General features: G+C 37.6%; 1 protein-coding gene across 1 annotated transcript in view; it reads right to left on the bottom strand.

Annotated features, from left to right (window-relative positions):
- TENM1 (teneurin transmembrane protein 1) overlaps positions 1–16551 on the bottom strand; it is a 760590-nt gene that overhangs the window by 310094 nt on the left and 433945 nt on the right. The window lies entirely within an intron of this gene.

The raw sequence follows: 16551 nt of genomic DNA, 5'->3' as shown, positions 1-16551 counted from the left end.
ACTCTTGAGTGTTGATATTCACATTTGATGTTATTCGCTATCCTGCTCCTTTTCATTAATATGATACTCAAGAGTTGATTCAAAAACAAACGAGAAGTATCATCAGGCATTTTTGAAATCTGAATGGTCTGGAAACCAAGTATTTTTATTTAGAGATTAGCTTTCGCAGACGTATTTTCAAACAATATTCTATTATAAAAATTGTCTAACATACAGCCAAGTTGACAGGATTTTATGCAAACACACATATACTTACCAACGAGATGCTACAGTTAACATATGACTATACTAACTTTATCACATATTTATCCATCTCTCCATTTCTGTCTTCATCTATCAGTCCATGTGAGTTTTCAAGCATTTCGAAGTAAATTGCATATATCAGTATACTTCCCTTCCCTTTTAACTTGCATATTATCTAGAGTTTGACATTTTTTAACAGATTTTTAAATGTAAAATTTACACATGATGAGTTGAACTCTTTTAGATTCCACATATATGTGGTATCATACTGTATTTGTCTTTCTCTGTCTGACTTATCTCACTTAGCATAATGCCCTCAAGGTCCATCCATGAACTCATAAAAACAGAAAACAGAATGGTGGCAACCAGGGGCTGAGAGGTCAGAGAATAGGAAACATGTTTAAGGCTATAAACCTGCGACTAGTAGATAAGTAAGTCCTGAAGATCTAATGTACAGTACAGTCATTATAGACAACAGTATTGTACTGTAAGCATCAAGCTTGCTAATAGAGATTTTAATTATTTCCACCACAAAAAAGAAATAATTATGTGACATCATAAAGGTGTTAACTAATGCTACAATGGCGATCGTGTGGCAATATATAAATGTATCAGATCAACACATTGTACACTTTAAATTTACACAATGTTATATGTGTGTTTCAATAAAAAATTATACATGATGAAATGCACAAATTTTAAGTATACATTTGCTGAGATTTGACAAATGCAACCATCTGTGCCACATAAACCCTACCAAGATACAGAACATTCCCATCACCCCAGGAAGTTTCCTCCTACCTTTCTAAGTAAATCCCTACCCCACTTCCTCCAGGTAACCACTATTCAGCATTTTTTCTACCATGCATTAATTTTGCCTATTCTAGAACTTCATGCTGCTGTCATGTCTGAATTACTATAGGATGATTATTGACTGCTCGTGACTATTGCAATATGGATATTTCATAAACAGGACTGATTTATGGACACGGAAGGAGCTGCCAAAAACAAATACATTAAAGTATGTTTTTGCGCATATACTTTACACTTACTGCTATGTGCCATGTATTGTGTTAAACACGTAAACTCAGCTAGTCTTCACTCATATGAAATAGGCTGTATTACTATCCTCATTGTGCATTTAAGGAAATGGAGGCCTAAAGAGGTTTAAAAAAGCTTGCTTACGTCTTCCTAGCATGTGAATGACAGAGCCAGAATAGGAACCCAGGTCACTCTGGTTCCAAAATCCTTAATCTTAACCTCTCTACTGTGCTGCCTGGAGCAGTAAAATGTACTGCTAAGCAAAACACACTCTGGTGCTACATTTTAATGTTCTACAACACGAAACCCCTCCACTAAATAGAGAGCCAACATCACCTTGTTTTCACATAGGACCAAATGTATAAATCATTAAGACTATTTTAAGACTGAGTTCCAACTTCCACTTTTAAAGAACAAAAGCATGTATGTCTAGAGGAAAAAACAACTGTCTAACCTGCCAGTTAATGAAAAATCTCCACATTAGAGAATTTTGCTTTAGTATCATGAGGGTAAAGGTTATTTAAAGGGCAGGGTTGCTGAGAGTAGTACACATTCACAAGCCTTTCTGGAGGGCAATTTGTCATTAGTATCAGAATACTTTAAAAATGCATATTCTTTGCCAAATAATTATGCCTACAGGAATTTATCCTTAGGAAATGATGTGTCTGACAATGTATATAACAAGTTGTTCATTGCAGTGTTATTTGTAATAGAACAAAACAGATACCCAAGTGCTCAATAATAGGTACTTGGTTAAGTAAATTATTTTACAAACACGTAGAATACTATACAACCATTACAAACTGTACTGTAAAAGAAGATCTATTCACTAGGAAGTGTTTAAAGATACCACCAAGTGAAGAAAGGTAGGCTTCAAAACTGTATAGGCAAATATTTTTTAAAGATTTCATTTATTTATTTGAGAGAGAGAGAACACAGAGGGAAAGGGAGAAGCAGACCCCCCGCTAAGCAGAGAGCCCGACATGGAACTTGATCCCAGGGCCCTGAGATCATGACCTACGCTGAAGGCAGAGTCATAACTGACTGAGCCACCCAGGCGCCCCAGGATAAAATTTTTAAAATAAATATATATGCTCATGGAAAAATAGTAACTTGTGTTACCTTTGGGATAGTAGGGGTATTTTTTTGAAGTTTTCTGCCTTGAGCTTGTATTGCTTTTGTAACAAGTATCAAAAAGACAGGAGGTGGGGTAAATGGAAAAAATACACTGTTTAACACCCAACCATATGCATAGCTGGTTCTGTTTATGTGCACGTGATTTACTGAGCACCTAGAAAGGCCAGGCACCAGGCACTTTATGTGCAATATTTTGATCCTCATACAAATGTGAGGTTGATACTATTATTCTAATCTTACAGATGATGAAAGAGAGACCAAAAGAGGTTTTTAGCAGGAATAAAGTGGTGATAATAGTAGTTATCACAATAATGATAAGAGGTAACATTCATTAAGTGTTCACTTGTGCTGGGCATTGTTCTAAATAATTAATAAACTATTACATCATTTAATCTTCACAACAACCCCATTAAAATAGATATCTCCATTTACAGATGAGAAAACCAGTGCACAGAGAGGTTAAATTGTCCGTGGTCCCACAGCTAGTGACTGGTGAAGCTGAGTTGCAAACACGAGCAGTTTGGCTCCAGAGCCATTGCTTTTTTTTTTTTTAAGATTTTATTTATTTATTTGACAGAAAGAGAGACAGTGAGAGAGGGAACACAAGCAGGGGGAGTGGGAGAGGAAGAAGCAGACTCCCCGCGGAGCGGGGAGCCCGAAGCAGGGCTCCAATCCCAGGACCCTGGGATCACGCCCTGAGCCAAAGGCAGACGCTTAATGACTGAGCCACCCAGGCACTCACAGAGCCATTGCTCTTAACCACAACACTACAGTGCCCTCTACTAGCATGAGGCACGTAGTAGACACATTAAGATATGAATGCAGACCTGTTAGAGCACATGAGAAGCATGTGGGTAATACTGAATTGAGCCACTTTCACTCTGCTTCCCTTGGGAACAGTGACAAACATGAAAACAATGGCTGAAGAATCATAGAGTTGGAAGAAGGGATCTCAGTAATCATCTAATAGCTGAACACCCTGATTTTGCGTTAGGGAAACTGAGGCCCAGAAAATGAAATGGACTACCTAAAAGTAACATAGGTACTTAACGGCATAAATGAACTTGGAATCAGTGACTTCCAAAAGAGTGTATTTCCATTGCCCTAGGCAACCTGCCAACCAGTCTTCACCAGACTTCCACCAGGTTCTAAGCTCCTGGGTTAACTGATCCAGGCTAAACAAATAGGATGCCTTCAAACAGTACTACATAATACATGTTCTATTCTTCCGTATGTTACATGTCCTTATAGTTAGTTTTAAAGACCATCTGAACTGGGGCACCTGGGTGGCGCAGTCGGTAAGCATCTGCCTTCGGCTCAGGGCGTGATCCCAGTGTTCTGGGATGGAGCCCCACATCAGGCTCCTCCGCTGGGAGCCTGCTTCTTCCTCTCACACTCCCCCTGCTTGTGTTCCCTCTCTCGCTGGCTGTCTCTCTCTGTCAAACAAATAAATAAAATCTTAAAAAAGAAAAAATAAAGACCATCTGAACTATTTTGGATGAATGGGGAAGCATTACAATGAAGCTACCCTTTAGTTGTTAAGAAGGTAAAGGAGTTACTGCTGCTTCTAAAGGTACCTAACATATCCCCAGAATGGAGAAACAGTATGTAGTAGAAACAAGAATAAATATACTGAAAAAGTGACTCACAGCATTATGCTCCATCCATTTAATTGTACTTCCTATTTATTTATTTGAGAGAGAGAGAGAGAGTGAGCGAGCACAAGCAGGGGGGAGAGGGAGAAGCAGGCTCTCCACTGAGCAGGAAGCCTGATGTGGGGCTCAATCCCAGGACCCTGGAATCATGATTTGAGCTGAAGGCGGTTGCTTAACCAACTGAGCCACCCAAATGCCCCTGTACTTCCTCTTTAGTTCATGAAATGGTTTCTTCCATTTATAAGGAGGTTAATTTCTTCTTTACTGTCTAGTTAGCTCTCCCAGCCTATGTTTTTCCTTTGGCTACTAATGTACTAGTGAGCAAGGCGTGTAGCACTTTACAGACAGCAGAGTGGAGTAGCCTTCCCATCTCCTCACCACGACCTGGTGGTTATTCTGGAGGTGACAAAACGTCACTTAGCTACTACCAGTCCTGCAGAGCGACACCCTGATATGTTCCTGTGGGATAAAAGGGAAACTCAGCAGTATGGGGTGCTTTTTGCCCAGTGATTGGAGATAAAAATTGTCGATCCTTTGCGTATTTATGAAGAACAATTGGATTTTTGAGACAATGTAAGTGGCCCCATATGTTGGATATTGATTTGGTTTGGTATATCATTAAGGGGGAGAAGAAAGACAAAGAAAGACGGAGAATTGTTGGCTATTATGATGGCAATTACAAGCAATAATCAATATCCCTGAGTACTGTAATTTCATCGTGATATACACCAAAGGATTTCCAAATGCAGTTTCATAAGTAAAATATTACAGCATAATGAATAAATTCAGCAGTTGCAGCAGAGCAACATTTAAACTAATTCATATTTGAGTGGAATCCAAATCACAGTCCTCAGTGAGGGTAGATAATAAAATGAGTTCATATACTAAGGTTCCTGTTTTCTTATTAACAAGCTGAGATTAAGATTCTTTGCTCAAGTGATCTATACTTTGATGTGCATCATGAAAAACAGCACTGCAAATGCTATGTATTGTCAAAGGCTTTGCAGTCCATTGTTGGAAAGTGAAACTACTGCCTAAATGTGTTTTCACAGTCCCTGAAAAAAGTAGGAGCATAAAGACAAATACGCAGTGCTAGACTTTAGCTATGTGCTCATAAAATCAGATCATCTGTCTAAGCACATTGCTTTCCCCTAGGGACCTGAAGATATACTAAAATGTTGCTATCAATTTCATACAATTGGGTTTTTTGCACAGAGCAAATGATAAAAATGCAGTTCAAGAGTTTATGTGTAAGTAGTACTCTCCTTTGCATCTGTTTTAATATTCAAGTTCAAATTTAAAAAGGAAAAGCAAGATATTGCCAAAAGGAAATGGGCATATAAGGAAATTGAAAAAAAAATATCTTCAAGACTGATGAGACCCAGTGGTGGTAAGTGGGAATATAATAAATGCTCCTGCAAGGATTTTAAAATCATCTATAAAAAAGGGGAAAATGTACTCTCTCTTTTCAAACCCCTCATGCTACATAATTCTGAGGGTATCTGCTAGCACTAAATAATGTGATTTAATGTGGTACTTAAAATTCTATAGGAAATAGACAGAAATCTACAGCTTTCTAACAACAGATGCATAAATAACCGGTGATTTTTTTTCTTTTCCATCTTGTAAACATGCTTATGAGATGAATATCGAAAACTGTATTCCCTTAGCTATAAGCATTTGACTCATTTTTATACCCAGAAGAAGGAATTCAACTTATTTCCAGTTCACAGCTGAGGGTGATTTAAAAAAATAAAACAGAAGCCTGCAATGAAAAAGCCTTGAGTCAAGTTATTATGGCCAAATCACATTCAGATAGAATTGTGGCATTTAGACATTTATTCACTTTTTAAAAATTATTAAATGAATTTTTATTGTGATAAAACACTACAAAATATAAAACTTACCATCCTATTTATTTTTATGTTTTATTTTAAGCGGGCTCCACATCCACCGTGGGGCTTGAACTCACGACCTTGAGATCAAGAGTTGCATGCTCTACTGACTGAGCCAGCCAGATGACCCCATCCTAACTATTTTTAAGGGTATAGTTCAGTAGCATCTATTCACATTGTCGTGAAACACATCTCCAGAAATTATTATCTTGCAAATACGAAACTCTATACCCATTAAACAATCTCCTTTTCCCCCTCCCTTAGCCCCTGGAAACTACCACTTTGCTTTTTCTATGAATCGGACTAGTTTAGATACCTCACATATGTGAGGAATCATACAGTATTTGTCTTTTTGTAGTTTATTTTGCTTAGCATTATGTCCCGAAGGTACCTCATGTGTAGCATAGAACAGGATACCCTTCCTTTTCAAGGCTGAATGATATTCTACTGTAAGTATATACCACATTTTCTTTACCCATTCATCTATCCATGCACATTTGGGCTGCTATTGTGAATAATGGTGCTATGAACATGGGTGTGCAAATATGTCCCTAGATCCTTTTTCAATCCTTTTGAGTATATGCCCAAAAGTGGGATTGTTGGATCATACAACACCTCTATTTTTAATTTTTTGAGGGATCTCCATATCATTTTCCATAGGGGTTGCACCATTTTACAATCCGACCAATAGTGCACAGGGGCTCCATTTTCATTACTTGTTTGCTAACACCTGTTACTATTTTTTTTTAATGGTAGCCATCCTAATGGGTGTGAAGTGACATCTCATTGTGGTTTTGGTTGGCATTCCTCTGATGACTGGTGATGCTGAGTATCTTTTCATAGCTTGCTGGATATTTTTATATCATCATTGGAGAAATGTCTGCTCATAGGTATTTATTCTTATGCCTCCAAAAACATGAGAAAAATTTTAAAACATGCCATGGTGGGTCAGCCCCATTTTCTTCTCTAACAAGAACACCTAGTGTTATTTCACAGAAAAGTGTGGTTACTAGTCAAGATTATCAACCTCAACATCTCTAGTTTGTCTTTTGTAGCCCATTCCTGATACTCCCTTTTAGGATAAATACTCCCCCAAAGAGTATTTATTCAAACTCTTCTTGAACCTCAATAGAATCACCAGCTTGGACAACCTCCTAGGGTAACAAGTTGTATTTCTCTCCTAAAAGCTACATAAGGGTGGATTTCATTTTATTTACTCAAGGGTTCTTTCTTCCAAATCTTAAGCCACCCCTGCCCATATATCCCCTCCAAACATTACATACTAAGTGTTTATTAAAAAAAAATCTATACCCTCTTCAAGTTGTTTACAATTTTTAAGAATTTTTTTCTTTTTAAAGAGTTTCAGGATACCTACCTAAGCCTGAATTTTTCTAGGTGTAAGGATTAGTTCTACAGTTTATCCTTGAATGGCAATGCTCTATGGTCTAGACTGATACTGTAATTTTGCAAGTGGGGTAGTTAGTAGCTAATGGGAGAGCTCTTTTCAAAATCTTTTCGTGGCCATTATTCCTGCTCTTCTTTTAATAAGAATATCCACCCTGCCTGTATTGTATATTCCTTGAGAGCAGGGACTAAGTCTTAATTTCTACGTATTTTGCCTCATACTTCAAAGGTACTCAGTGAATATATACTGATTTGTATGATGCTTTTGCTTCTTCTAAAAGGCTCTTGATTCACCGTGCAGAATGAATGAGGTTTGGGAACTCTAAAATAAATTTCACTTGTGAGCAAATATCTCTTGGTTTATTGAATGTAAAGGGACAACTATAAGCTTTCATTTTGTTTTCACATAATCTAAAAGGAACAAATCAAAGAAATAGTTGATTCATATTTCATCTCTTTTTGTAAGACATTCGGGTAGTGAAATGATTATTGTTAATAAAAATGCTAATAAATAAAAAGAATTATTGCTAATAATAATGGCAACAGCAATGACCGTACACTAAACCACATCTATGTGGTAGGCACTCTGCTAAGATACTTTGTGCTTCTTTCTCACTGAATCCTCACAGTCACCCTATAAAGGAAGATGATATTATGCATATTTTATAGTTTAGGAGGCTGAGAATCAGCTATTCAAGTTAAATTTCCCAAAGTCAAACAACTGGTAAGTGACAGAGCTTGGAATCTACTTCAGTTTTGTTGATTATTAGATGTAAGCTACATGAGAGTAGCAATGCCTGTCTTATTTACTGCTGTATCCTCAGCATCTAGAATGGTGCCTAGCAAACAGCAGGTGCTCGATAAATATTTTTAAATTCATGCATGAACAATAAAACCCATTTACTTAACCACTGTGCACATATTAACTCATGACATGACTGATATCACTCATAATGTTAATCACTAATGTAACAAAGTTTTCTTAATTCACATGATCCTCTGGCATTTTCTTCTCAAAGTGAATATATATAAGTTTAGTATTCCACTGAAGATGTTTTTATGGAAATATTTGTTTCAAGTCTTTAAAATTACAGAAATGACAAAATGATATCAGGAGGCTACAGTGAGCTAATTGTCATGTCTCCCTTTTCAGAATATGAGAGACATCACAACATCATTTATGTAATAGTGTATCGGACTTTCCTATATAAATTAAACATTTCTATAACAGGATATTCAGAGATAAGTTGGAGTTAGGTGTGCTGGCATGGATATATAAAGGCTGGAGAAAGAAAATATTACATATTCTGTTTGATCGAGTTTCTTTAGTAGACTCCAAAAGAAATTAAAATAAATAATCATCTTCTACTTTATAATAATGCCCTTTCAAGAAACACTCTCATTCTCATTTCCCAAGTTAGATCCATGCTCTGTAGATGTAACTTTAATTTAAAAAATTTTTATTAAAAAGCCCTACATCAGTTGAGGGGCAAATATCAAATTAATATTTTCTATTAATGTAAATGTTCCTGTCTGAAAAGGCTCAGACCAATACATAAAAATTATTTACCTAGATAAATAAGCTTACAAATTTTTTATATTCTGTATACTTAATAGTAATTTAGTTCCTAAGGTATGCTGTGAAAGCTGTAATCTCTCTTCAAACTTGAAAAAATTTAAAAAGCTATTGGTGGGTGAGATTTTTCGATCCTTTTATGATTGTATACATCATTTCCATGAAGGAATAGTGGAATGGCACGCCAGAGTTTTTAGTGATTCATCTCCCAACAGGGACCATTTTAAATGGGAATAAACATGTGACCAAGGCAGAAGTTTTGCGTACATGTTTAAAATTAAACCAGACCCCAAATTTTCTAGGATTTTTAAAAAAAATTCATTTTGCGAAGAAATTAAATTATATTTCTCTTTACAAAAACTCAAAATCCATTCCCAATTTTACTTATCAGAGGAACCTGCTGGTTTTTTAGAATTGGTTTCACTGGTTACTTGGCTTATTTATTTATTTTTCTTTTTAGAGCAGTGGGTAGTGGGCAGAGTGTTATTCTATGCCTTGATTACTTTTTTATTCGTCCTCATTTTCTACAGATATGTATTTTCCTCATTTATTTTAGGAGCCAGTCAACATGGCATACGTTTCTGTATGATTTGTTTTAATTGAATTGTAATCTCTAAGCAAGGACACCTGATTTGAAAGAAAGAGTGCCTCAAAGGAGTACAATAAGGAGAGAATCTAAGCATTTCCCACTAAGCTCTTCAGGTTGAAAATACAGATTTTCATTCTAATGTACCTTTTGAAGAGTGTTGATTAACTGCCTTCCATTAGCTTTCAATGGTTTGTAAGTCTTATACATGTACATTAAAGGCAAACATGTTTCATAATGCTATAAAGCAAGAAATGGCACTCAAATCAGTCCTCTAACCTATCCAGTCTGACATTTCTCCGAGGGACAGACTGACAAAAGGCATGGCTGTCCTGTGAAACATCAACCTCAAAATCAAAGAAGTGGCCTGAGGCAGAAGCTGTCTGCTCCTCACCAGCAGCCATGTTCTCCTTATTTCCTGGGCACGCGGACTACATTTCCCAGTCACAATTTCCATTAGGTATGGTCATGTGAGTTCTGGCTCATGTGAAGTGTGAGCAAAAGTGATGTCTGATACTTCCAGTCTTCTCCCCTAGAACTTTCCCACCCAGGATCCTCAGTCTCCTTACTCATCCACTGACTAAAAGACCAGACTCAAAAATGGAAGGAGCCTAGTATATTCATTCCATGGAATATTATGAAGTCATATTAAGAATTTTCAACCACATAAGCATATGATGCTGATCCTTATCTCTCAGCAGAGCCTGGACAAAGCAGCCTTATCCATGACTGTCCCAATCCCACTCCACATTGCTTGCAGCCAGAGTTAACTGCAGCAGAATTGGATAGCCAACCTTGGAGACAATCGTATTCTCTCTCTCTCCTTCTCTCAGAAATCTAGACACACAAACCCAGTCATCTAGGGAAGCCAAGATGCAAGGTCATGTTGAGCAAGAGCTGGAGTTAAAACATGACAGGGGAACAGATAAACAAATCCATCTAAAATGAAGCCTGAGAAGAGAGAATATGTGCAGAAAGAAACAGTAATGAGACATCACGTGGCTCCAGAAAGCAACAGAACAATGGAGAGAGTTCCATCTCTCTTTAGGCATGGCTGTACTCATTGTCCTTTTCTTTCCCTGGGAGATTATCCTGTATCATTTTTTAAAACCTCCTTATTACTTGATTTAGTTTTAAAGCATTTTTATTTCCATTAACCAAATAATTTCTAAGGCAATAAACAATTTTCCATGTTGGGGGAAAAAACAGAATTCCTATATACAGTACAAGCACAGCTGGGTGCTGTCCCCTCCCACACAAAAACATAAACAACTCCAACTCTAAATCCCTACTCTACAGAGATCTGATCTAGAAGAAGACATGGAAATCTTAACAGTAACTATCTTTGGGTAGTGGAATTTGTAGTTACTTTTCTTTTTTGTGTTTTTCCTATTTTTGGAATGAAGGTGTACAACTTTATAAGGTCCTTCACGATCTGACCGCCACAGGCCTCTCCACCTCACTACTGCCATTGTTTCCAATGCCCCCTAAGCTCTAGCCATCCTGTCGTGTGGTTTCCCGAATGTGCCGTTTTCTTTCAGGCTCCTGTGTCCCTGTAAGCTTTTCAGCAAAGAACAATATCAGAAGAGCTAAGAAATGCCCAAGAGTAGTGTAGATCTAAAGTAAACTCAGGAGAGAGAAAACAAAGAGTGAACAAAGGGAGAATGAAGAGTGAGAAGAAAAAGGAATAGAATAAGAAAGAAAATTTGACAGATAGATATGGCTATATATGTCAGGGTAGAGGATCATTTGTTAGTGGCTTTGGAGGTCACCCGGCGCTCCCTTGTCTAGATCTGATCCAAATAGTCAGCAGTGATGCACTGCTTTTTTCTAGCTTTTTGCATTCCCAGAAAGCAGGCCAATTAAGTATACATACAAACTGATACACAGACAATGTGTCAAAAATATATTCCTCTTGCTTAAGACTCTCACATAGAAATGCAGGATATGACAGGTTAATCGGGGATAAAATTATATAAGGAGTTACCACTATCTGAAAAGGAAACCAGTTGGTGGGGGTGGGGAAACTTTAGAGCTAAATGGATTTAGTTTAGCGGTTGTGTTAGTCCATGAGAGCTGCTATAATAAAATACCAAAAACTTCAGTTGGTTTATAAACAACAGAAATATATTTCTTACAGTTTGGAAGCTGGAAGTTCAAGATCAGGGTGCCAGCATGGTAGGGGTCTGGTGAAGGGCCTCTTCTGGGTTACCGACTGTTCCCAGTCTGCTGTGGGCATCTAGTGGGTGGAAAGGAGCTCGAGAGCAATTGGAGGGCTCTTCCATAAGGGCACTAATCCCATTCATGAGGGCTCCATGCTCAGGACCTAATCACTTCCCAGAGGCCCCACCTAATACCATCATCTTGGTTTGCAATATATGCATTTTGGGGAGAGCCAAACATTCAATTTATAGCAGTGGCTTCCAACACAAATTATAGTATAAACCGGAGAATTATCTAAACCCACTAACAAAGCCTTTGGAAGAAAGGAAGATGAAGAGGGAAGATGGGAAGGGATCAAAAAAAATTGCTAGAATCTGAAGAGGGGTTGTGTAAAGTGAGCAGGTGAGGAAACAAAAGATTTTGCCTCACCGTTAGTCTAAAATGGCGTTTCTCAACTGGGGATGAACTGGCCCACAAGGGACATTTGGCATTGTCTGGAGATGTGCTTGGTTGTCACGACTAGGGGGAGGGTGCTCCTGGCCTCTAGTGGGTAAGAGGCTAGGGATGCTGCTAACCATTCTATTACGCATGGGACAGCCCCCACAACAAAGAATCATCCAGCCTGAAATGCCATAGTGAGGTTGAGAAATGTTGGTCCAAAACTATTCCTCTGACTGGAGCATGCAGTTTTGAAGTATTCAACATCCCTATGGGAGGGAATCTGTCATTCTTTGTAAGACTCCCAGAAAAAAGATTTTCTTGCCAGCCAACTCATGATCTTATCTTCCTCCCAAGCTCCCAGCTGTTCCTCCCTTGAGGCTATCTGCACTCGGGATTGGTCTATTATCCAAACAAATACCCTGAACCCTGGGGCCCGAGAGCATATACAACTCACTCATAATTACCTCCAACTTTTACTAAACCCTGCTGACCAAACAAGGAAATCTTTGTAAGATATGGACAATAGAAAACATTTTCTACTTTCAATTTTCAAAATTGCTGTTCAAATTGTACCTCTCAAGAACTGTCACAAGGCATAAATCCAAACCCTAAAATACTGATTAAAACATGCAGAATACACAATAATCATAGCAACTGAAACAACATTAACCCCCCTCAGGTTAGGTCACCTAAGAAACAGTCAAATTTAGCTTTGTGCCATGCTCTAAAGCTCAGAAACTATAATTCCACTTGAACACAGGAGAATTTGTGGAAACCGGGCCTTCCTTCCAGGGAAATGTTCTCTCTCTGGTTCCCTGCAGTGTGGATTCAAGAGTACAAAGAAAAAACCCATTGGTTTGCTTTAATTATTCAGGGACAGCACAAGGAGATAAACAAGGTCAGGTCAACTTCAAGCGTATAATGATTTCACGTACTTCTCTGACCTCTAAATACACATTTCCATTTGGCAAATATAATATGAATCTAAACATATTTTCTCTCTGCATCATTGTGAGGACTCAGAAAAAAATATCATCATCCAGGCTGTATTTTTACCTTTGAATAAGAAACATAAAATAAAGTTATATTTATTTCTTAGACAGATAATGACAAATTGAAAGAAAATACTGAAACATCAGGGACTTCACAATATGACCCAAGGCACCTTTATAAGGTGTTGCATCTTTTCTCTTTGAAAGGTTTAAATTCAGGTATTTAATAAACTTTTATTGAGCACCTACATGTATTGAGTAAAACATGTTCACAGACTAGCCTTATACTAGCCTAAGACTAAACTACGTTTGTCTGCCATTATCATTACCCCCTGACAGGGATGTGCAGTGTCTTCCTCATTTCCTCTTGGCTAATGGAAATTTTGAAGGAATCATAACTGCTTAACTTCAATTTTTCTGACTTGTTAGGGGACCTCACCTACAATCTGCAATCTTGCAATTCATTAGAATCCAACTTAACTGGAAAGCTAACCCGAGCAGGATTCTTTCAGTGGAGGAGCAAATGACAAGAGGGCAAGCTACGGACTAACATAGAAAGTAAAGGCCAAAAGAACACCAAATACCATTTAGCTTTATCCCCCGCCCCGACTGTTGTGCAAAATGAGGCAGGAGAGGAAGAATGAGACATTATCAAGGTCACACAGCTATTTAGTGGCAGAATTGAACCTGGATTCAAGATTTCCAATTCTAAATCCAGTGCTTTTTCAACTACTCACAAGGCCAACCAAAATTCATGAAGGATATCCTGGGACCACAAGACATTTTGCTCACTCTACAATATTTTCTGTATCTAAAGTGCTGTACAATAAAAAATCATGTTCAGAATGACAACCCTGACTTCACGTAAGATTTTCAATTATAATAGATTAAATTATGATCATTTGGATTAAAATGGAAAGTAGATTCATATTTAAGAAGGATTTTCAACAAGAATGGCAATTTTTTAAAAGTTCTATTTAACCTTAAGCTATCCAATAAATCCAATTAACCAGAACCCCCAGTTTTCTGGGCATTTAGGCTCATCAAGATTTTAATATAAATAGAATAAAACGTTGATTACGTCTCCAGGCAGGGCAATTTAACTGCACTATAAATATTCACTGAAAGACAAAAAGGGATAACTTGGGGTACTTTACATTCCAGAGACAAACTGTTAGAGTGCAAAGAATACTGGATTGGCTGAACAGAGACTTGAATTCTAGCTCCAACTCTTGCTCTAAGCTGCCATATGGACACATTAGTAAAATTTCCCATGACTTAGTTTCCTTACTTTTAAATTGGGCATAATTTCTGTTACGCCTACCTTCCCAGGGTTGTTTAGAGTTTAAAATGAAATAACCAGCAAAAGGACTATGAACAACAGAAACTTATACATACACACTTACATAGGCACATATGCCCACATTTGCGTGCATGTGCGTGCGTGTGCGCACGTGCGCGTGCACACACACTATATATATATATATTGTCTAAAATCTGAGTCTTTTGAAGATGGCAAGTAAGAAAAAGCATTTAGTTGCAAGTATATCTACTAAAAAGCAACCAGTCACGTTACCATAAAATACTATTCAGTATAGTAAATGACAAAATGTGAAAGAATAAGACTGTTACAGATTTTAAAGAAAAACAATTATTTTAGTCAAAAGGTAGGGGAAATAGCAGATTGTGAATATTTTCTTCCAGAAGAAAGTCAATTTACTTGGGGGGGTAATATTATGCCACAAAAGGAAAGAATCAATGGTATCTGTGTTTTTATGTTACACTTGATATTTTGATAGTTGAATTGGAAATAATCATAAGTTAGCTTTTATAATGTCAATGAAAGCCCCGTGTGTACATATGTCACTATTAAGTATTTTCATCAGCAACAGGAGACTGCCTAGTGTTTTGTGTATGCCAGACGGTGACAGGAAGTCTAAATTATAATCTTGGGTTGGCCAATGATAGCGGCTTGTCCTTGCAAATATGACTTATATTTGAGCCATCTTTAATTAAGGGTGCAAGGGTATAATGCCACCCTCTAGTATAAGAATAGGAAAAGCAAACTTCTTGCATCTAAGGGATTTATGATTCCCCAGAGGTGGTAGCATCATCAGCTGTATGCCCTTGTTGAAACCTGGCAACCTGGGAAGCCTGTACCACTGTGCGGGATCATGTGGTGCTCTTCGGCATTATGTGACCATTCCTGCAAGTTTCCATATTTGTTACCAGTAAGGAAACTTGATCTTCAACTTGGTCTGTTGGTTTCTTTCTGTCAACCACGCCACTTTCCTGGTAACTACTGTCTACCTCCACACCGAATGTAGTCCCCCATCTTTTTTTTTCCTCCTTCCAATTTGTATGAAAGTTTTGTCCTAATTCCGCTTCCTTTCAATCTACTATTCCATTTCAGAAGAGCAGTCTATCTTCCACTTCCATTTTCTTACCACTTACCAACTCTTCCAACCCACTGCAGGCTAGCTTCAATCTCATCACTCTACTGAAATTGGCCACTTCAAAGTCAAGAAGTCTGTAGTTGACAGAATGAATGGTCTCTTCTCACCCACATTCTAGTTGACTCCTCTGAAGCATCTGAAAACCGTGATGATGATCATCTTGAAATTTTTCTATTGTGTCTTCTCTTTCATGATTACTCCTCAATCACCTACGCTGGCTTGTTTTCCTTCATGAACTCTTAAGATGTAAGTGTTCTGATGGTTTGGTTTCTGGTCTTCTTCTTGCACTAAACTCTGTCTACGTTTTTCAATATTTCCTCCATCATTCATGGAAATTCAATTACTATGTCTACCTATGAAATTCTCCATTATTCATGTCTATCATGAGCTCTGGAATCAGACCGACACAGGAGTGAACTAGCTCCGTTACATACTAACTGGTGACCTTGCAACATGTTCAACTTCTCTAGGCCTCAGTTTTAAGAAATGTAAATTAAGAATAAGTGTGATAATGGCTTGACGCAATGTTCAGCACATAGCAAGCATTTGGTGGGTGATAGGAGACAAACTTTCTTTTTCTTTCTCTCCTGGGACCCAGATCCTTATTTTCAACTATTTATTGGATATTGAGCATTTCCAATATGGATGTCCCACATGGATGTTTCAATATTTCCAAATAAAACTCACTGTCTGCTTCTATCAACTACTATTTCTGATCTCAGAAATCTATTCCATCTGTAATTCCCTGCTCACTCTGTCCATATACCTTACAAAAATTTTGTTAAACAATATGAGCTAAGCATTGAGGAATCAAAGTAAAAAAGGAAGACACAGTCCTTCACTCAAGATGCAACAGAGAATAAAGAGTAAATAGAATATTTGGAGAGTGCAAATATACAATGAAATAAGGTCTTCACAGACATATGCACAGGATGCTAGGAGCCCACAGATAAGGGAAAATT

The sequence above is a fragment of the Ursus americanus genome, chromosome X (assembly GCF_024610735.1).
Source record: "Ursus americanus isolate L20-20 chromosome X, mUrsAme1.1.p, whole genome shotgun sequence".
NCBI classification, from domain to species: domain Eukaryota; kingdom Metazoa; phylum Chordata; class Mammalia; order Carnivora; family Ursidae; genus Ursus; species Ursus americanus.
Note: the sequence above shows the minus strand (reverse complement) of the source record. Positions and strands in the feature narration are given on the sequence as shown.